Consider the following 23,790-nt stretch of genomic DNA (forward strand, 5'->3'; position numbering starts at 1 on the left):
GCGCAAAACAAGGTCAGGGAGGCCTTCGTGCATTGTAGAATGTTTTGTGGTCGGAAAAAGTTTGAGAACTCATGCACAAGGCTATTGATTTGAAGGCCAGTTGAAACTACAATAAATAGGTCCAAAAATTAGGTTTATTGTGTGTGTGACTGTTCAGTACTGTTCATATTGACATTTTAAAAGCAGACTTAAAAGTAACTCAAAAGTTACTTTCTCTAGTAACTAATTACTTTTGATATACAGTAATTGGTAATGTAATTGAATTACTTTTGAAAGAAGTAACTAGTAACTGTAACTAATTACTAATTTTCAGTAACTTGCCCAACACTGTTTGGCACACCTAACCCCCCTTCTTCCCTTTGTTGAGTAAAATATTTTAATTTAATTCTATGTCTTCTATTATTCCAAATGAAATTAGAAATCAATTTGTTCCATACCTTCAACTGGGATTCTAAGAGTGTCAATGGTAATGCCTGAAACAAAAATAAAAATCTTGGGAGGACCATCATTTTAATAGTTTCCACCCTTCCAAACATTCCTTCTGGTATTATTCTCCATCTATTCAAATCCTGCCTTACCTTATGCTCCAGCACGCCATAGTTATTCTCATACAAATCATTCAGTTTCTTACTTATGTAGATACCCAGATATTTTATCTTCTGCACATATTTAAAGTTATAGCAGTCTTTAACCTCTGGTGTAATTTCTTTCCCAATTATTAAGGCTTCACATGTATGTTCATTTACCTTATATCCTGAAAGTGTACTGTATTCTTGGATTGTTTTCTTTAACTCCGGCACGGATTCTTCTGGTTCTGCTACATAAACTATAATATCGTCTGCATATAATGCTAATTTATGTACATCTTGCCCTATATGTATCCCTTTTATACATGTGTTTTGTCTTATTGTTGCTGCTAGCACCTCAATATATATTGCAAATAAAAGAGGAGAGAGAGGGTCTCCTTGCCTATACCTCTTTGTATTTTAATATTTCTAGATAAAGTACCATTCGTTTTTATTCTAGAGGTTGGATTGCTATATATTGCTTTTAACCATAAACAGAATGTTTTATTTAAACCTATTTTATTAAGAACCTCAAACATAAATGGCCAACTAACTAAATCGAATGCCTTTTATGCATCTAATGTAATTAAACCAATATCCTTACTTTGCCTTTGAGCATAATCAATTATATTTAAGGTTCTTCTAATATTATCCCCCCAATAGTCTTCCTGGTATGAATCCACACTGATCAATGTTTACTACATCTGCAATATTTTTCTTTAACCGGTTTGCTAATATGGCATGATATTATTTTGTGGTCTGTATTGAGTAGTGATATGGGCCTATAAGAAGGACACCTTGTGGTATCCTTCCCCTCCTCGTTTTTATAGATGATGTCCAAGTTTGTGCCCATCTTCCTGTATGTAGTGCATGATTATATGCTTTAACCAGTATGGGAGTTAATTCATTTTTAAATGCTTTATAAAATTTGTTTGTGTAACCATCATCACCTGGAGCTTTTCCTATTTTCATGTCTCGAATTTGTTTATTTACTTCCTCTACTGTGATGTCTTTTATTAATTCCATGTTATTCTCTTCTGTTAACTTTGGCATACTCAAATAATTCTGAATTGATTCTGTATTTTCACTTGTCTCCTCTCTATATAAATCTTCATAGTAATTGGCAAATTCCTCTGCAATCTGTTCTTTGTCAATAATTAATTTGTCATATTTTGTTTTTAGTTTTGTTATATATATTCTTTCCATTTGTTTTTTTAATTTATATGCCAAGGTTTTTAGAAACTTTGGGCCACCATCGTAATTTTCTTGATCCGTGAACTTCATTAATTTTTCAATTTCTAGTGTACGTAATTGATCTAATTTAAGACGTTTTTCTTTTAGTTCTATTTTGTCGTCATTACTATTTGTCTTGCTATGGCGGTTTTCTATCCTCTTTATTTCTTCAATTAACCATTTCTGTTGTGCTTCCCTTGCTCTTTTTTTAGCAGATGCATAGGAAACTATGTGGCCTCTCATAACAGCTTTAGCGCCGTCCCATAACAAAATTGGATCTATATCATCTTGATCATTGATCTCTACATAGTCTTTTAATACCTTTTTAATTTTATCAATGAATTATGTATCTTGTAACAATGAGTTATTTAATCTCCACAATGTTTTACTTTTCTTAGAGTTTAGTGCTATTGTTAGTGTCACAGCTGCATGGTCTGACATATTTATCGAGCTGATCATACATCTTTTTGTTATATTGTCTTTAAACATAAAAAAAAAAACACAGTATTCTTTTTCAAATCCTACATGAGATTTAATTATTATCGCCACACCTTTCTGACTGGAGTTATATGAGCTAAAATAAACCTGGCTTTTAGTTGTTGCTTTAAGTTTTTCATGCTCTTTTTTTTGCAAATGAGTTTCTTGTAAACAAACTATATCTCCCTTATCCTTTTCCATCTGAAATAAGATTTTTTCTCTCTTTACTCGATTATTTAACCCATTCACGTTTAATGATATTATATTTAGTTCACACATCTAGAGGTAAACGGAACTAATTTGCTTCATTATAACCATATACTGTTTACAAGTCCACAAATATACTGAACTAGCTATTCTCCATTGTAATATGGATAGCATATCCCTAACTCTATGTCTGTATGTGTTTGCAAATACCGGGAAATTAGCAAGTTGGGTAAATAGGTATAGAAAAAAAAAAAAAAGAAGGAAAACAGCTGTTAAAATGCGAGCAGATTTCTAACATGCTATCCTGTGAGATACCCATATAGTGTTTATGTTTCCTAATAAGTGGATATCCTGCTGTTTTAAATAGTTAATGAGATACTGATAATTTAATTGCAACTCTAAAACCAAATATAAGTATTGGACCCACTGTTTAATGCTTGTATTCTGTCCTGGCTAATACGTGAGCTGTATATGTAGACAGATAGCTAACAAGAAAGACCCAGTAGGCTTGAATCCAGTTTGAGTGCTTTACTGAAATCTTCTTTTTTGTAAAACTGCAACACAATGAAATTTACACAATGTTACCATAAAAATAAAATATGTGCCACAACACTGTACACACTTTTCAGGTTATAAATCAGGTAAGTAGGCTACACACTATTACTTAAACTAACACATCATTCTCCCAGTAGCTTATGCTCACACAGGTAAGTAGCAGGTAAGTAAGATTTAACAATGGTTCACACACAAACATAGCTTATAGCCTATAGCCTGAGCGAGGCTTGACAATGACCTAGCAGTTTAAATAGCATCCTGCTAACTCGAGATTAGCAATAGCCTAGTTGACACGGTTTTATAACTTAAAATAAATGTCTGGAACACCACCTTGGACATTACAGTATCATTAAACAACTAAAATAACAAATTACATGAAAAACTCACTGTTGGTTCCACTCCAAGGCTCAGACAACAAACTCTGTGGAGGAGCACTTAACCATGCTTGCACACTGAAAGTGCCTGGTAAATAAAGCTGCAGTAACATAAACCACCACCAGGTGAAACTAAATCCTTCCCATTTACTGACAGGAGTCAGAACAGCTTGTCTGTGAAACAGGTGACATGTGTATTCATAATCTTTGAGATAAGAAAATGGACGTCTTAATATATTATGGTAAATGATCTTATAAAGATATTCAAGCAAACCAAAGATAAGCATCTACTGACAGCAGTGAACACATACTCAACACTAGTAAAAGCAGTGAGCACACACTCAACACCAGTACAAGCAGTGAGCACACGCACACTCAACACCCGTAGAAGCAGTGAGCCCACACACACTCAACACCAGTACACACTCAGTACAAGCAGTGAGCACACACTCAACACTGTGTGTGTGTGTGTGTGTTTATGTGTCTGTCTGTCTGTGTGTGCATGTGTGTGTGTGTGTGTGTGTGTGTGTGTGTGACCAGTGCCATGCTGCTCTGTCCACCTCTATCCCACTCTCTCTGTGGCCTGTTCCATCTGCATTCTGCCCCATGGTCAGGGCTAATGTCTTTTCACAAGTCCTGAGACATGCAGGGCACTCCTGTGATTTATGAAAGGAACAGGGTTATGGCCAAAGCAGCTGGCTTCCGCTTTTGGAATAAAACATATCTCACCAGAGACAAAAGACTAGTAACTGACCCTGAACTGAACCTGAACTATATCTCCTTTGTTATTGCTTTTAATAATTTGTATACAGATATACACATACAGAAGACATAAAATACATCAAGACAAGACAAAAAAAGGAAAACAAAGAAAGACATCGAATACGATTGTGTGTGTGTGTGTGTGGGGGGGGGGGGGGGGGGGGCAGACTGAGAGATCTAATTTGCAAGGATTCATTTTTTGGCAAAATGACTAAATATTGTAAAAACAGTTTTTCTCTCTGGAGTATAACAACCGTCCATGTTCAAATGCATCAGCTACAGCTTAGGATTCAACTCAGAAACGAAACCCAGAATATCCTGCTGCATCGTGGACCTTCTCACAAAAACAATAAACAACGTTACAGTCCCAAAATATATGCACAAATGTTCGAAGTTCATTATGGCACTTTCTACAAGCAAGTGTCATCAAATGTATTAAGCTTTATTGGGGTCACCCTGAACTACCTCCAATCTGAGCCTGAACTATCTCCAATTGTCGTATCAGATATCTTGTCCACAACGTAACAAAAATGCACCATTATAAGTGCTGAAGTAAAAAACGTATCCGTAAAAGAAGGCGCAAAAGTCTGGCAGAGTTACGTGCAAAATTCCTTTAATGACTACATACTGTAGCACAAAGCCTGTGTGGATCGCACGATCGCACACCCGAACAATTGTTGAACACAAATATTTATACCACTCCTCAGATGCTGACACAACATTTGGCAACTTCGAACCCACAGGTATGAAAGGATCGTTGTTCGGTCTTATCTTTGCAAGTCAAGTCATCGTAACACAAGTTCAGAGGTTTACACAAAGTTCCCGGGTTTATACAGTGATCACAGGTCGCACATCGTTCATGGGTTAGGCTACATATCGTTCACTCATTTGCTCTCTTACTAGCTGTTTTGAGTAGAGCCCACCTCTGATGATGTCTTTATCTCCGCAGCTGCAAGGCCAAGCATACTTTTTTTCAAACGGACTTAGTTGAGCCATTAGGCCCAGCCATAGAGAGACACAGAGTAGAGGCACAGAGACAATGGGACACAAAGGGCACATAGAGGGCACATAGGGGGCACATAGGGGGCACATAGAGGGCACATAGGGGGCACATAGGGGACATAGGGGGCACATAGGGGGCACATAGGGGACACATAGGGGACATAGAGGGCACATAGGGGGCACATATGGGGCACATAGGGGGCACATATGGAGCACATATGGGGCACATAAGGGGCACATAGAGGGCACATAGGGGGCACATATGGGGCACATAGGGGGCACATATGGAGCACATAGGGGGCACATATGGAGCACATAGGGGGCACATATGGAGCACATATGGGGCACATAAGGGGCACATAGAGGGCACATAGGGGGCACATAGAGGGCACATAGAGGGAATTCTGGTAGAATAGCTTCAGTATGTTAATAGTATTAGTTAAACTTGTTATTTGTGTTAAAATGTTATAAAAGTATTTTAGTTAGGAACAACTTGAGTATATGGTTGAGGTTATATAAATACATGTTTTACAGTTTCAAACTCGTTCTCTCATCATGATGTCTACAAACCATAGTGATAATTTTATATGTGTGTGAGTGTGTGTTTGTGTGTGTGTGTGTGTGTGACACACTGATTGTGTTGTATGGTTCCACCTCTGTGCCTGTGTGCTGATTCCAGAAATGCATTTATGTTATCCGGCCTGTCACAGATGTCAAAAGTACATACTAGCCACACTCACAAGTACATACTAGCCACACTCACAAGTACATACTATCCAGACTCACAAGTACACACTAGCCAGACTCACAAGTACACACTAGTCCAGTGTTTCCCAAACTTTTTTTCTGGGGACCCACTTTTTAAAAATGACAGACTATCGCGACCCATTTCACTTCAGATCTAACATGCAACCTGCATGCAACCACCAATATTTAATTTATTAGACAACATAAATTGTTCTGGCGACCCAAATAAAATCTCCTGCGACCCACCTGTGGGTCGCGACCCAGTCTTTGGGAAACACTGCACTAGCCAATCTACCTAATCTACCACTCACACAGCTTGCGTTGTGTCTAGATCTATACTGTATGTCTATGCTGTCTATGTATGTCTATACTGTATGTCTATACTGTATGTCTATGCTGTCTATGTATGTCTATACTGTATGTCTATGCTGTATGTCTATGCTGTCTATGTATGTCTATACTGTATGTCTATGCTGTCTATGTATGTCTATACTGTATGTCTATACTGTATGTCTATACTGTATGTCTATGCTGTCTATGTATGTCTATGTATGTCTATACTGTATGTCTATGCTGTCTATGTATGTCTATACTGTATGTCTATGCTGTCTATGTATGTCTATACTGTATGTCTATGTATGTCTATGCTGTCTATGTATGTCTATACTGTATGTCTATGTATGTCTATGCTGTCTATGTATGTCTATGTATGTCTATGCTGTCTATGTATGTCTATACTGTCTATGTATGTCTATACTGTATGTCTATGCTGTCTATGTATGTCTATACTGTATGTCTATGCTGTCTATGTATGTCTATACTGTATGTCTATGCTGTCTATGTATGTCTATACTGTATGTCTATACTGTATGTCTATACTGTATGTCTATGCTGTCTATGTATGTCTATGTATGTCTATACTGTATGTCTATGCTGTCTATGTATGTCTATACTGTATGTCTATGCTGTCTATGTATGTCTATACTGTATGTCTATGTATGTCTATGCTGTCTATGTATGTCTATACTGTATGTCTATGTATGTCTATGCTGTCTATGTATGTCTATACTGTATGTCTATGCTGTCTATGTATGTCTATACTGTATGTCTATGCTGTCTATGTATGTCTATACTGTATGTCTATGCTGTCTATGTATGTCTATACTGTATGTCTATGCTGTCTATGTATGTCTATGTATGTCTATGTATGTCTATGTATGTCTATACTGTATGTCTATGGATATATGGAGCTTGTCCTTGTGGTTTTTGTTTTTGTCCTGTTTTTATTTGTTTTATTTTTATTGGACTATGAAGGCATTTATGTGAGCAGCATATGAGTCTAAGTAAAACTAGATGTACCGCATAGCGGTACAAAATATGACCGCCGCTCAGTCCTGTCCATTCCGCGAAAATAAATCATATTAATGAATTTGTCTCCATCTTCTACTCCATCCCCCACTCTTGAAACTTTTGTGTATGCTTGTTTGGAATGTGTGTTTGCACACATTCCGCACACAAAGTAGCCTACTGGCGCTGCAAAGGTGAATAGATTTGTTTCTGGGCCAAAAAATGTGTAGCATTGTTATAAAACCTTTAAAATATCTAAACAATCACAAGTAGGGCAGTTCATCACAGTCCATCCATTGCAACTGGACTGATGAAAGGTACACCTGTAGGCTACATTGTATTTGGGAAAAGCAGAAGATAGCAGCATAAGGTATTTATTTATTTATTATTAAACAAAACAATCCCTGTCAGTTCCATGCAGTTTACAACAGCTATCAAGAAGAGAGGTCATGTCATGGATTTTTGTGAATGTTTCTTCTTCTACATATGCATAAATTTAGTCATCTAGTTCAAATGATATTCAGCTTTATTGTCAATGCACAAATTAAATACCAGTAGTCTAAAACAAAATGCCGTTTTACCCAGTGGTGCAAATAACTGACATGTCCAAAAGGGCCTTCATGAAATGCGTTGCGAGACTGTTCATACACATTTTAACGGGCAAAGTTGAAGAGCTGTCCGTTATTGTTTGTGCAAATAATATGCTGATTTATGTTCCCTTGCATTTTGCAACTATGAGGTGACGTCCATGGTTAAGCTCAATCTTTTGACTTTCACCCAGCCTAGTCCATGGTATGCGCCCGATAGAAATATTGTTTAATTTTGCGATTGAGATATCCATGCGACGTGTTCGCCCCCCGGTTTCAGAGCTAAATGCAAAAATGCATAGAGGGAGTTATGACAAAACCGTGACTGTTAACACACTATAAGCTATATAAGGTAGGCCCTATGCTAGGCCTATTATATTATTTTATATTTATATTATGCTAGCGACCCAAATAAAATCTCCTTTGGAACCAATGGCTTACACGTTACAGTATCAAGCTGCCACCTCTTGGCGAATCACGGAAAGGGCGAATGAAGTGGACACTTCTAAATGGAACCCAACCCACTGTACAGTAGCTCAAGGTCTGTGGCTAAAGCAGCCATAATGAAAGCGTTATCATTGTTTGGATACTTCACACACACGTGTTTTTTAATCGCAAAGACTAACTACCAAGCTGGAATCACATCGACTCCCATCTCACACCCTAAACACGCACTTCGAACAAACAAAAAGCGCCTCAGTCTCACGGAATAGCCATAGGCAAAACTGTATCTGACCGGTGTAACGTTGGTACTAAATCATCCATCGCAAAGAATGATTTTTGTAGCACGTGCAACAAATATGTGTAGGTACAGCCCTGCCCTGAATACATCTCAACGTGCGCTCTAAAACATCTGGTTTAAATGGAGATGTAGATCATCACGGGTGCGTTAATAAATCTATATTGCGGCGAGTTGACACAAATTATTCACGTTGACGAATTTATGTAGTTTCAGTTACTTTACTTTGAGCCATGCTCTTCCTTACTTGAATCACCTTTGAAAATAGAGGATTGAAGTAGCCTAGTGTAGAAGTAGTGTTTGGGAATGAACGTTGACTCAGATGCTTTTTGAGACCTTGAGCAGAAATGTCCCAGCAGTGTTTAGGATGCATCATAGACAGGTTATCTTTCAGGTAGCCTATATATTTTCCATTAAAAAACCATCACGTAGCGAACGTGTTGTGGCTAACTCACTTAGCTCCTGTTAGTAGCCTAGGTTATGGTCATAAGCAAATGAGATGACAGTTCAAAGATACAATTAGTGCTGTTATCGATTTGCTTGGTAGCCTATAAACGCATTTATGGTTTTCTACAAATTCATCAATAATCAAATTGGCCTCCATCACTCAACCATGCTAACGGTAACATTATTTTACCTACGTTCTGCTATTGATGCAATTGATAGGATTAACGTAGCCTACCTGCAGTAAAAAACAAGCATGTCCGATAAACATTCTCAGATTTATTTCGGCTTCAAGAGGAAATGGGAATTACATGTCATGCAGAAATCATCCTACCCTTAGACGTTCTCTGCGGTAAACTACTGTAGCCTACAGTCTTGTCCTTGTAGGAAGCTTCGTGTCTTTCCAACCCACTTTAGATTAACTTCCAACAAAATTACGTCTCACTGCAACGATGCGCCATCTAGTGGACAAACGACTACGTGACGCCAATACTGGAAATGCAGCCAAATTATTATTATGATGAATATTTGGTTTTCCTTTAATCCTACTGAATTTGTAATTATGTATCGCCCGTTCTAATTGCCGATACTGATGGTATACGTGCCTGTGTGTGTGTGTGCGTGTGTATATGTGTGCACCACCATCTACAGGCCAATGAGTGTACAGTCACTAAATATACACATAACTTAATTTTTTAGACCCCCCCCCATGGATGAAATTCTACGAAACTTGGCATACCCCCAGAGAATGTCAGGTTAATCATACACATAAAATTTGGTGCAGTTCTGAACGTCTTTACTGAAGAGAGGGGCGATTAAAGCAGAATGATATTGCATTTTCATTTTTTACCGGGGGGGTGCAAATCACAAATGAGTGATTATGGGCTAGGTTGATGTGGGTCCTTGAGACCAACATACCATAAAATTTCCGTCATCCTCGGTGCCACGGTTCAGGTAGTTATTTAGGAAAAACTGCATTTTTTGGGTTTCGGGGGGCCCAGCGCGGAGGGGGAGTGGCCCCTGGGGACCAAACGAAATTTTTCCGTAAAAGTCTAGTGGGGCTACATACCCACCAAATTTCATGTGCCCCGGTGTTTCGGTGCCCCGGGAATCGTTGACCAAAATTTCAGGAAGTAGATGACGGAAAAAAAAAAAAGAAAAAAAAACTTTGACAATCCCTATATGACCGCTTCGCTAGCTTCGCTAGCGGCGGTCATAATAATAATAAAGAACATCATATTGTATCCATTTAGGTTGATGGGTTTTTATGTCTGGAAAACGCAATGATGTGAAATAAATATAATCAATAACTTCCCTCACATGCATTAAAAGGAAAGCAACACACTTGATTAAAAGGGAAAGCAACACACTTGATAGATAGATAGATAGATAGATACTTTATTGATCCCTAGGGGAAATTCATGATGCAGGAGAATGAAAGTAAAAAGTTACAAGGAAAAATGATATGTCTTATATGCGACTTACGTACACCTCTGTTGCTGTTACACAGATGGCCTGTGTGTGTGTGTGTGTTTTCTGGTGGAATGTGCATAGCATTCACACACATACTGTACATTTCCTCTCACTCCTAAGCAATAAAACAGACAGTAGGAAAGACAGCAAGAAACAGCACTGCTCAATGTCAACTAGTGTGTGGAGGTGGTGGTGTGTGAGTCTGTTTGTGTGAGTATGTGTGTCTGTGTAAGGGTTGGTCTTTTGTGGCTGTGTAGAGATGGAAGGGTGTGTGTGTGTGTGTGTGTGTGTGTGTGAAGGTGGGGGTAGAGGTGTGTGTGTGTATGCAGGGATGGATTACTGCACGGGCCTACCGGGCCCAGGCCCAGGGGCCCAAGGGGTCAGGGGGCCCTGAAGCCCTTTTGAATGGGATCACTGCCTCAATATCAACGCATCAGGATGTAGGCTATGAATCTGATTGAATTAAAGTATTGGCCATCCTCAAAATGTACCAGAATATAGGAAATCACATCAAACAAATAAAAAAAATTCTGGGGGAGGACCCCCAAACATATGTGACAATTAGTAGGGGGCCTTTAATACATGTGGGCCCAGGGGTCCGAAAGTTCATAATCCGTCCATGTGTGTATGTGTGTGTACGTGTGTATGTGTTTGTGAGAAGGTTGGTTGTCAGTTTAGAGATGGAGGTGTGTGTGTGTGTGTGTGTGTGTGTGTGTGTGTGTGTGTGTGCTGGTGCGTGTGTATGTGTATGTGTGTGTGTGTGTGTATTAGGATAGGTCTGTGTTATTACCCCCCCCCCCCCCCCCCCAGCTCACATTATGGCCGTTGAGTGCGCAACAAGACTTCATGGGCCACGGAGAGATAAAGCTTTAATTCCTACCAGGAGAAGCCGTCTTGAAGCACAACATAAAGCTTGTGCGCCTCACAGCGCCTCCTTAGATGGTCATCTGTGTGATTTACAGTGGACTGCTTCGTGGGAATGTTCCCTCTGAACAACATCAGGCTCCAATTTGGTCCTTATGAAGGAGCATCATTCACCCAAACACTGTCTCCGTCGCCACTGTTAGGCTCCACATATTCTGCTATTACAGTCTAGAATGTGCCGTAATAAAGATGGAGACACTCGTAGAGAAGTCTCATGATTCCCCAGTTCCAAGACCTAGTCCCAGGACTGTCTGGGGCTGCGTGTCAGCTGATCCAGCACGTCTGCTCTGCCGTGATCACTGTGTAATTATCGCCACATAAAGCTAGTTATTTCATAGTTTTCTTAACTCTGTGCGCCGAAGCCATTTTCCCATGGGAGCAGCTGACTTCAATTCACGCTATTGTAGTCTACATTGCGCATGTTTCGGCTTTCGACGAAGCTGTAAATTATCGCCATCTGCACCGCTGGCAGCTAAATTGTTTCCTTTAACAGGGAGCCTCTTCACAAACAGGAGGTCAATTTTCACAAAGCTGCTCTCCCGCAGGAATAGCGCTGCACTATCCGCGGCTGAAACAGCCAACTTTCCTTAATTAAATTGCCTCAACTAACAACACCAGCTCTACAAGGTCGGATTCAAAGGGATACTGTTTAGTCAGTGAATAATATCAGTGTTTCCAACAAATGTGGCTACTTTGGCGGATACTTTGAGCATTTCCTGGTTTTACATAAGTCGTCCCTTGATCTCCCGATCCCGAGTGACCATGGACAGAAGAGAGCCCAATATTTCTAAAAACTCTTCCTGGCCCTCCCTCTCCCTCCTCCGTCTTCAGCTCTAAATCCACTGGGCAATTGGACCGGCGCGCATTCCCCCGGAGGCGCGCCAGTGGACGGACAGATCTTATCACCTGCATCTACAGCCGAGGGTCAGTAAACACTTGCCGTTTACAGAAAGTTTATGAATTTCAGAGCATAAAGGTTCTCTCCGCATTCCGAGAGTGGCAGCAGTCAACAGAAGTTAGTGTAAGGAGCGGGAGAGGAGTTTGCGCGTGGACATTGCTGGAGAGTTGCTTTTCACTGTAAAAACGAGGCTCCAGCTCCCAAAGGTTTTTCACTACAGGTATGTTATCCGTTCCCTTCTCATAGCCAGCCTTTCTCAGGTCAGCGGTGCGAACGATGTAGGATACTGTTCCACGGACAACGAAAGCTTGTTGAACAGCGGGTGGAGATTAGCTGACATGTATGAAGTTAATAACGGAAGACAGACCTTATCGTTCTGAAGCAAATGTGTCCTGGATACACGCAGAAACAGCTGTTATAATACAAAAGAAAACCATGCATTTATATGATACATACATACATAACCTACACGGGCTGCCAGTCATAATAATGCATGCGCTCACTCACTCACTCTCTCTCTCTCTCACACATACACACACACACACACACACACTATACAGCCTTCATCAATGATGACCATCCGCTTCCATGCGTTCATTGAACGTCCGCGGTGCTGTAATGGAAACCTTATTGCGTAGCCAAGGAGACTATTAAGTTATTTTTAAATGATGCATTATTTACTTTTTATTAATTTCGTAGCCTTGAATGCCTCGAGTCGCGGCAACAATTGTGTTTAAATGTAGTAGCGTGTTTCAGCCTCTGGCAAGGCGGCATGCGACTGAGCTTGAGAGCGACATGGTCAAGGGTCCTTGGCGTCAAATTCCAACGAGAAAGGTGTACCTTCTGCGTTGTGTTTCGACGTGGGGGTCCGTCAGATAGACATTCATGGTAATCCCTCATCGTCAAATATAGACGAAAGGAAATAAATGTCCATCAAAGGTGATGCCGTCACGTTATGCGACTAATTATTTGTTTGAAATGATCTAAAAACAAAAATCGCAGACCATCAGAGCCATAGGCTACCTTAGGTTACTTTGATCTTGCATAATTTTATTCAGCTTTGGTTTAGGTAAGGTAAAATAATAATAATAACAATAATCTCTAACTAAACTAACACGCGCATATTTTTGTATTGCAACCATTGTAGTTGTAACAGCGCATACAGTCGTTACTCCCCGTATGCGCTCATTCATTATAATAGGCTCTGCTCCTGCCTAGATTCGAGGGCCCAGCAAATGAACTTCAGAAACAATCTCACGACATTCAGACTGGCACAAAAAGTTAACCCACCTTTACACTAAATGTCTTGGTTGGGAACTGTATGTCCACATGTTATGTTCACATTCAAAAGAATTCCAGTAAAAAGCTAATCAGTTTATTTTTTCCTTTACTGTTTACTACAGGAGGTACAGTAGAAATACTGTTTACAGTATGATGGAACAGAAAAAGTTTTACTTACAGTGAACAACAAAAGGTATTTGCATGCAATTTTTACTGTTTACAGTATGATAGAACAGAAAAAAGTTTTGCTTACAGTGAACAACAAAATGTATTTGCATGCAATTTTTAATGTTTACAGTATGATAGAACAGAAAAAGTTTTGCTTACAGTGAACAACAAAATATCCATGAAACACACAAGAGCATTCTGAACAAAAAAACAACAGCAAAAATCCCAGTTGAAAGGGGGGGGGGGACTAAAAAAAGCAAAATTACTGCATCTAATCTCTGCTATCTTCAGGGTTAGGCCACATGTTTTCATCAACATCGCATTGATTACATGGTCAATGATAGTGGCACGAATTTCATCACTTGCAACCTTTGGAATGCCACCACCACGCATTCTTACACCTCTACCTTGCCCTCTCTTTGGGCCTGCTCTTCTCCCTGCTCCTGCTCCTCTCACTGCTCCTGCTCTTTTCCCTGACCCTGCTCCTCTCACTGCTCCTGCTCCTCTCACTGCTCCTGCATCTCTCACTGCATCTCTCACTGCTCCTGCACCTCTCACTGCATCTCTCACTGCTCCTGCTCCTCTCACTGCTCCTGCTCTTTTCCCTGACCCTGCTCCTCTCACTGCTCCTGCTCCTCTCACTGCTCCTGCATCTCTCACTGCTCCTGCTCCTCTCACTGCTCCTCTCACTGCTCCTGCACCTCTCACTGCTCCTCTCACTGCTCCTGCTCCTCTCACTGCTCCTGCATCTCTCACTGCTCCTCTCACTGCTCCTGCTCCTCTCCCTGCTCCTGCTCCTCTCACTGCTCCTGCATCTCTCACTGCCCCTGCTCCTCTCACTGCTCCTGCACCTCTCACTGCATCTCTCACTGCTCCTGCATCTCTCACTGCATCTCTCACTGCTCCTGCTCCTCTCACTGCTCTTCTCACTGCTCCTCTTACTGCTCCTGCTCCTCTCACTGCTCCTGCATCTCTCACTGCTCTTCTCACTGCTCCTCTCACTGCTCCTGCTCCTCTCACTGCTCTTCTCACTGCTCCTCTCACTGCTCCTGCTCCTCTCACTGCTCCTGCATCTTTCACTGGGCCTGCTCTTCTCACTGGGCCCCTTGCTCTTACTCTTCCTCATCCAGACATTACAGTGTTTGTCTTTTTCTGTTTCTGTTTCTAAAAACATCACTCCTCAAAGTCCTCCTTTTACTGTGTACGTGTCAATGTAATAGAAAAAAATAACCCCTGCCACTGAGTCTAAGCCAGACTGGAATCAGCTGTGGTTGGCCCAATTTACCCAACATAAATCAATTGTGTGTCAATTATTCAATGGTTTGTTTATTATCAGCTGAGATATATTGTTTTTGAACTGAGATCATTGCAGAAGCAGAGGTTTTTATACTGTATCTAAGGTTTAGAATATTGTTTTTGCTATTGTGTGTTAACATTCGTAAATACTGCAAAAACAATCCATAATTTTGTTGGGAGGTATAGCTTTTCTGTTAAGAAAATGTAAGCATTGTGGAAATGTGTTCACTGACTGCATATCGTGTGAAAAACGACATGAAATGTGTGAATGGTATGGCCACAAAAGACCGATGCTGTGCTAACTGTATTTAGAGTTTTGAAAATGTGACAACTGGTTGGACAAACGGTTGTTAGCGACTCAAAAAAACTGTAAGTTTGCTTTTTACTGGAATTCTTTCGAATGTGAACATAACATGTGGACATACAGTTCCCAACCAAGACATTTATTGTAAAAATTGCATGCAAATAGGCTACCTGTAAAACTGAAACATAAGTCTATGCAGTTTTTGTAATGTCAACAATAGCCAGTATTTTGAAACCTGGTGTACTTTGATTGAAAGCATGTACCTTGTGAAGTGAAAACAAGTGTCATTCTTTGACAGAATAATTTCATTTTGAGTCAGATTTCCATTGTTTTGGTAAAGTTAGTGTTTGCAGAGAAATATGTGTTAGTAATATATTTAACAAAATGTGTTTTTGAGAAATTTGGGCTTTGCTCTGTACAGTTGTGAAGGTCTGGGTGTTCCCAGGCTGCATCATTATAGTAACCTGAAGGTTAATGCATATGGATTGCTCCTAAACAGCATGGGGCGTTCAGAAACGAAAGCAATGATGATTGACATGATGCTGACAGCACATGTCAGCACAATGACAGCACAATCTGAATAGCCTAGGGTGCAGGTTAAAACATTTGAAATCAAATTTGCACATGCAAACCTAGTCTATATTTTATTTATTTATTAATGTTAGCCTGAAATATTGTTTGTCTCAAACAAGATTATTTATGGTTTGGTCCAACAAAGATAATCTTAACGTGGGCTGTAAAAGGCTCCTGGGTCGGGCTGTGTTAAAAGTGTCCATTAGGCAGTTATTACTAGCAGTGCGTAGGATTATGAAAACCATTGTCTGTGTAGGCTATTATGACAGAAGACAGCCTAAAAGCTATCAATACACAAAATGAGTACTGCAGCAGAGCCCAGGGCGATATAGGCCAGCCATCTTCAGAAATGGGCGATATAGGCCAGCCATCTTCAGAAATGTCTGATAACCTTATGGTAGGCCTGCAGATTTGTTCTTTGGTTTAAGCTCTGAACAATGTCCAAACCAAAATGTCAAAAAGAAAAGAAAGAAAACTTAATCAGTCATCTGTGTTTTCTTCACCAGAATCTCTACCAATCTTAGTGAGCTTTTTTTGTGCTGGTGCCATGTGCTGGTGAGATGTAAATATGAATTATTTATTTTACTCATGGAGTGTAAATATGAATTATTTATTTTACTCATGGAGTGACATGTGGGACGGACCCTAATTGACTTGACCTGCCATTATTTCTGACAGAGTGGGAGGGGGGTGGTCAATCAGTCTGGGTAAAGTTGATTAGGTGACCTCACCCTCGGTCCATCTTCCAGTAAAAGGCTTCAGTGGTGGACATTAGGCTGGCGTTTGGCCCTCTGCACTCCCATGTTAGGACTGTTTCGGGCCAGTCGCACTCAGGACGGTAGGACCCGTTCTAATGACCCCTGGTGCATTAGCCTTATCAGACCCCGTCGAGGTAAAGTGATCCGTAATGGCTCTCCGTGGGCCAGGTCACTGTGAGAGGCAACTGTCCGTGACGCGGTTTTGGGCAGCAGACGCCAGGAAGTCTGTGTGTTTTCTCTGTGAAATGGAAATGCTCTCTTGTGTCCGTTAATGCTTTTTTTTTATCACAAAACTGATTTGATATCTGTTCTCGTGTTTGGCTCAGGGTGTGTGTGTGTGTGTATGTGTGTTGGTGTGTGTGATGTATGTGTGTTAATGTTTGTGTGTGTTTGTGTGTGTTTGTGCATTGCTCAGCAGGGGGAACTGTGCTTTGGGATGTCTCAGTTCTCTCATCAATGACACATGTTTATGTGTGTGTGTGTGTGTGTGTGTGTACTGTATATACAGCTCTCATACAGAATCTCCTTGATAGACAGATGCATGTTGAACACACACATACAGCTTTAACGCGGTAACCATTCCGGTTTGAACCCCGACCAGTAGGCACGGTTGAAGTGCCCTTGAGCAAGGCACCTAACCCCTCACTGCTCCCCGAGCGCAGCTGTTGTAGCAGGCAGCTCACTGCGCCGGGATTAGTGTGTGCTTCACCTCACTGTGTGCTTAGTGTGTTTCACTAATTCACGGATTGGGATAAATGCAGAGACCAAATTTCTCTCATGGGATCAAAATAGTATACTATACTTATACTTATACTTATACTTAAAGCTGTATGTGTGTTCAACATGCATCTGTCTATCATGAAGATTCTGTATGATTCCTCTTTCAACAGCGCAGAGATAACACCAGCAGCATGATCCCAGGGTTGAGAGGAATAAAAGATTAGAGAATGCAATGCCCACTGCTCTGAATAATCCCTATTTCACTGTGCAGTTCGTCAGCCTGTTTCTTCATTCAGACATCAGTCAATATAAACACACAGAACATGGTGCATGTGTAGCAGGTGATGACATTTGCAAGATTGACTCTGAAGATGACGCATGGGCATCCTGCTCCTTGGATCTCCCGTTTTGACTTCTGCGTCCTGTTCCGTGAGCACCAACCAGGCTGAAGCGCAAGTGACCCCCTTCGACCGTGTTGATAAAGATGGACATGGCCGGTGGGCATCAGATATTGATAAAGAGGTGCCAGAATGCATCTTGGGAATTTCAGCTTCAGAGAGGTTGTTCAAAATTAATGTATCGTAACACCTCCAATTATCAACCATTTCGTTCGAAATTCTAAAACAACAATGTTTTTTAATACTTCAAAATAACATTTGAAAAATGAACCTTACATTTTTCAGTAGCCATAGGTGTGTAGATTTGAACAAAATCTGGTTTGGTTCTTACCGGGGCTTTTACTGCCTGAATTATCCGATTTTGTGTACCACGCTCGAGTGGCTCCAAGCTCCACGTGGATTTGTACACACAGCTCTTTGAGTCACGGTAAAATGTCATTTTTGGTACATGGCTAATTTAGATAAACTCATGGTGTGGGTGCTTGCGTTTGTTTAGGAATCCGCCGTCTTGGTTTGTATAGAAATTAATAGTAAGTGACACACACGCAAGAGGACGGAAACACAGGACTGGTGGTAATAAGGGGCGTTCCGATACAGAATAATGTAAATTGTTATATATAACATATATAATTGAGTTACTTTATTATTTCCGTTTACATCACAGTAGTTTTGGAATGGACAGAAACATTTAATGTGTTCTCTAAAACACCATTGCAATTGGACACTGAGACCTAGGGTCACTGGAGGTCAACCCAGAACTTTCACTGTGTCCAGTGTGGGTGTGATATTTGACCCATGGCCACTGTTTCCAGTAGTTTTCCCAGTAATGATATGATTCTGATGATGAGTATGTTTTGCAACACGCTTTATTTATTTCAAGAAATTCTAAATTTTGTTTCCCTGATATCATCACCATTGTGTCTTTGTCACTTCCTGTTTACACCCAGTGATGTAACAGCTTGGCTGGTGGTTGCCAGAAAACTAGCTTTAAAGTGATTCAGGAACTTGATCCTTTTGAAAACCATATCCTTGTTGATAAGCCCCCTTATATCTCATATGGAGATGGTGTGTGTGTGTGTGTGTGTGTGTGTGTGTGTGTGTGTGTGTGTGTGTGGGGTGAGGAAGAAGTGAGCACAGCAGTAGTGGCAGTGTTTTGAACCATAAACAGGCCCAGTGCCTACAGGAATCCGGGTCCGAGTCCGACCTGAGGTCAATTCCCAAACTCTCCATCTCTCTCCATCTCTCTCTCCCACTTATTTCCTGTCCTGTCCTCTCTTCACGGCCCTGTATAAATGTGTGTGTGTGTGTGTGTGTGTGTAAGTGTGTGTGTGTGTCGGTAAGTGAGTGTGTGTGTGGGTAAGTGTGTGTGTGTGTGTGTGTGTGTGTGTGTGTGTGTAGGTAAGTGTGTGTGTGTGTGTGTGTGTAGGTAAGTGTGTGTGTGTGTGTGTGTGTGTGTGTCAGGGTTTCCGTTGTCCGGTAATTACCGGACATTGGCCGGAAAAAAAATGAAATGTCCGACAAAATTAAATCTCTCCGGTCAAATTGTCCGATTGAAATTGGCTAATAATCCCGTCCCCCGACGCAATCTGAATTTGAGAATAAGCCTTAGCCTAATATGTAAGCCTATATTATACGTCCTCTGGCTATGTTTTTAAATGAACAGGCTCTACCGTTTGAAAAGTAAGCTATTAAACAACACACATAGACCATATGCTGCATTTCAAATAGGAAGCGCACGCTTAAAACGTCCATGTTAAACAACAAACAAATGAGTGAGGCGGTTCAAACATGGCCAGGCCCAGGCAGACTAGCCTTAAAAGTTTTTTCAGAGGCCAGACGCGATGGATGATGATAAATTGGTAACATCTGAAGCCTCAGATGTCCGGTCAACTCCACCACCACGGTGGCACCACCAGATAAAAAGCAGAAGTGTCGGGCTTATCTGTCGGAATCAGTGACATTGGGAGTTGCGGGGGGTGCGGCCACTCCAAGAAACTGTCATTCTCCGTGTACACTGGACATGCAAAGTGTTCTTTACCCAAAGTATACAGTAGGCCTATGCATTCTCTGTCTATGATCTGCAGGGTTAGGGCCTCCTCGACGAGGAGATTGCTGGTCCGCGGATAATTTCTGGCACAATTAGCCTAAACGGTATCAGTGAACCGCGGCCGAAAGTTAGGCTAATGAACATGTTGCATTCTATACAACCTGATTATGTCATTCTTTAAGCTACATAGCCTGTCTCCAGTTTTCCTCAATTTGACTAATTAAGAAGCGATAATAGGATATTTGACCGGCATATCATCAAAATGTCCGGAAAACGAAACCTCTGCCGGTCACCTTGACCGGCACCTTTTTTGTCTAGCGGAAACTCTGGTGTGTGTGTGTGTGTGTGTGGGTAAGAGTGTGGGTGGGTGTGTGTGTGTGTGTGTGTGTGTAGGTAAGTGTGTGTGTGTGTGTGTGTGTGTGAGGATTGTCATAGAGAGTTAGGGCAGCTGTGTGATAATAGGTTAGTTACACAAAGCTCTATGCTAGCCATGCAGTGCCTTCTGGGTTTAAGAGGTGCAGTAATACATGAGGTTCCCCTGTGATCATGTATGTGATATCATGTGATACACTATGTCAGTGGTCTTATATGGAGATGATCAGTGAGTTCTTTAGAAGGTTTCTCGTAGCAGTTCCAGAACCAAGGGATCTCAGGTGCTGACAAGGTTCCTTCTGTGATTGATTGGTTTCAAAGGTACAATCATTGTTGTGGTTGAACGACTTGTGCATTCGAGGGTTCCTCACCGATCTAATATGGAGATGGCTTCGGATCGTTTGATAAACGTACAGCCCTTGATAAGTGATGTTATGGAGAAATTATCCGACTCTTGATAGATGTACAGTCCTTGAGAAGCTTCCCTCTCTGACCATATGTGGATGACCATATGAGTCAGAGAGTTACTTTCTTGCAAATCAGCTACAATATCTTCTCAAATGGACACCGAAGCAAAATTCCCACCCGTGGTTAGCATTAGAACAAAATCTAACAATCCCCCATTACATTGCAGATTTACCATTTCTACGACAAGCAGTTAAAAATTGGACTCTTTCAAATACATCACTATTAGCACCAGTCTTACAGCCTGGTGGAAAACCAATAGAATCACTAAATCCACCCTAACACCTTGTAGACTCACCCCCATATGGCACCATCCTGACTTCCTACTACGCAAGACACCAATTCACTTCCCCAAATGGGAATCTAAAGGTATCACCCACCTCCACCACTTATTGAAAAATACTGAAAGCAACTGAAAGCAAAATCAATAAAAACAGCACACTTGAACCTACAAACACCATTGAACAGCTATTAAGAATTGCAGACCATCCACAAAAAAAATAATTTCTAAAGTCTACAAAGTGATTGCCTCTCCAACCTCCTCCATAACACTCCCAAAAGCAAAATGGAAAAATGACATGGTCCTCCTTCCAACCCCAGATTTCTGGACAAATATCTGCAAGAATATATTCGCTATGACTTCCAACACCAACCAAACTCATACAACATAAAACCATTCACAGGACTCACTTCACCCAAAGCTAACTATTCAAAATGGGAATAGCCGACAAAGACATCTGCCCTCACTGCACGTCGGGAAGCACTGACACATATTAGCATGCCACAGTCAATCTCCTATGGACATCAGTCCCAAAGACACTCTCCACCATCTTGGACTGTAGAGTCCCACTCTCCCCCACACCTTGTCTTCTAGGAGACACCACTTCTATCCTCGTTCCACAGAAACTGAAATATCCAGTACTTGTCTCTTTAACTATCGCTAAGAAAATAGTCTTTCAAAACTGGAAATCTAGATACTCTTGTCACATAAATCATTGGATCAACCTAATTTCAGAACGCATCCTTACAGAAGAACTCTCAGCTCAAAAGAAGAACGATAGATCAGCCTTCAAAGACATCTGGAACCCTTTCATATAACCTTCCTTCAAACTCAGCAATAACTGTGCCATTTACACCCCCTACACCACCGATACTCAACATCTGCACCCCCCCTCTCTTCCCCTGGTCATTATGCTGATATAACCCCTCTCCATCCCTCTCTCTTTCCCTACCTCTCTCTTTTGCTCTCTCTCTTTCTCTCTCTCTCTCTATCACCTTGCACACACTCCCAATCACACACACACACACACATACACACACTTACAGCCACCAGCCCTCTCAGTAGATCTCTCCACTCACACAGTAATACTGTATCTGTATATCTGCCTGTCTGTCTGGATGTATTTGTCTTCCTGTCTGTCTGGATGTATTTGTCTTCCTGTCTGTCTGGATGTATTTGTCTTCCTGTCTGTCTGGATGTATTTGTCTTCCTGTCTGTCTACTAGTCCGTCCACCCGCATATCTGTCTGTCTTCGTCCATTGATCTGCTTGTCTGTATATTAGCATCTGTCTGTCTATCGTCTGTATCTGTTTTTCTGCCTCTATCTGTCTGTTAGCGTCTGCCTGTCTACTGTCTGTATATGTCTGTCCATCTGTATTTAGTCTAATTCTGTCCAATTTGCCATCAGTTATTGTTCACAAGAATTTATTTGTATTTATTTTTTAATTTGATTTATTATCTACCTCACAATATTAGGGCTATCACAGTATTAGGGGGTGGATGTGGGTCTGTCTGGAGTAATCACTGTTTGTACTTAACACATCATTTGAATTCAAAATAAAGTTGTCCTCCGACGAGCGGGGGTGGTGGCGGGCAAAACAAAAAGAGTTAGAGATGGATACTCATATGTTTTAGAGATCTTCAACGTCTCAGGAAGTGATGACTGACCTCTGACGCAGAAGTAGAGTAGAAGCGAGGTCAGCGCTGGGGTGTTCTCACATGAACAAGAGCAGACGCAGTATGCCCGTGTGTTTGGACCCCACAACACCGTGCCACTGAGCAAGCCTTTAGACAACGCCGTGCCACCTTTAGACAACACCGTGCCACCTTTAGACAACACCGTTCCACCTTTAGACAACGCCGTGCCACAACACTGTGCCACCTTTAGACAACACCGTGCAACCTTTAGACAACGCCGTGCCACCTTTAGACAACGCCGTGCCACAACACCGTGCCACCTTTAGACAACACCGTGCCACCTTTAAACAACACCGTGCCACAACACCGTGCCACCTTTAGACAACACCGTGCCACAACACCGTGCCACCTTTAGACAACGCCGTGCCACCTTTAGACAACACCGTGCCACCTTTAGACAACACCGTGCCACCTTTAGACAACACCGTGCCACCTTTAAACAACACCGTGCCACAACACCGTGCCACCTTTAGACAACGCCGTGCCACCTTTAGACAACACCGTGCCACCTTAAGACAACTCTGTGCCACCTTTAGACAACTCTGTGCCACCTTTAGACAACACCGTGCCACGGAGCAAGCCTTTAGACAACACCGTGCCACAACGCCGTGCCACCTTTAGACAACGCCGTGCCACCTTTAGACAACACCGTGCCACCTTTAGACAACACCGTGCCACAAAGCAAGTTCTCATAACACTTCAACTAAACCAACAAATTCTAACATAATGTATTGTGTGGTTTGGATAATGCTGTCAAATGTATTGTTAATAGTAAACGCATGGAATGACTCAGTTGTATAGTGCATGTGAATACAGAAGATACGTTCCGAGTGAAGACCGCGTGCCGTCCCACGGTTGCTATCATGTCGCCACAGCATGCTTCTGTCTGTCTGGCAGTGGGAAACTGCCTCTGACAGGATTCCGTCCACAGCGTTGAGCACTTTTAAATAATAAACATGTCTGTGTTTGGGAGTCTAAAGTGAATTCCTGTCCTTTCAGTCTCATAAATAAATTGGTCATAGTGACGACAGCAAATATTTAGATGAAAAATTGATTCATTGATGCGTTGAAAACTATTTTTCTTCGAGTTGTCCG

The 23,790-nt window shown here is 41.4% G+C and overlaps 1 protein-coding gene across 2 annotated transcripts in view; it reads left to right on the forward strand.

Annotated features, from left to right (window-relative positions):
• Nucleotides 1–12,288: 12,288 nt before the first annotated feature.
• Nucleotides 12,289–23,790, forward strand: part of tbxa2r (thromboxane A2 receptor) — a 26,677-nt gene continuing 15,175 nt past the window's right edge. Inside the window, exon 1 of one of the 2 annotated variants that reach the window (XM_076279103.1) lies at nucleotides 12,289–12,361. The gene's annotated coding sequence lies outside the window, so the exon portion shown is untranslated. Of the gene's footprint in view, nucleotides 12,556–23,790 lie in introns of both variants that reach the window. The other variant, XM_076279102.1, reaches the window with a different exon arrangement.

This window comes from Alosa pseudoharengus, unplaced genomic scaffold, assembly GCF_046254945.1.
Source record: "Alosa pseudoharengus isolate Yale_2024_CS ecotype anadromous, Long Island Sound unplaced genomic scaffold, YU_APseudo_1.1 YU_APseudo_1.1_scf_11, whole genome shotgun sequence".
In the NCBI taxonomy this organism is placed as follows: Eukaryota; Metazoa; Chordata; class Actinopteri; order Clupeiformes; family Clupeidae; genus Alosa; species Alosa pseudoharengus.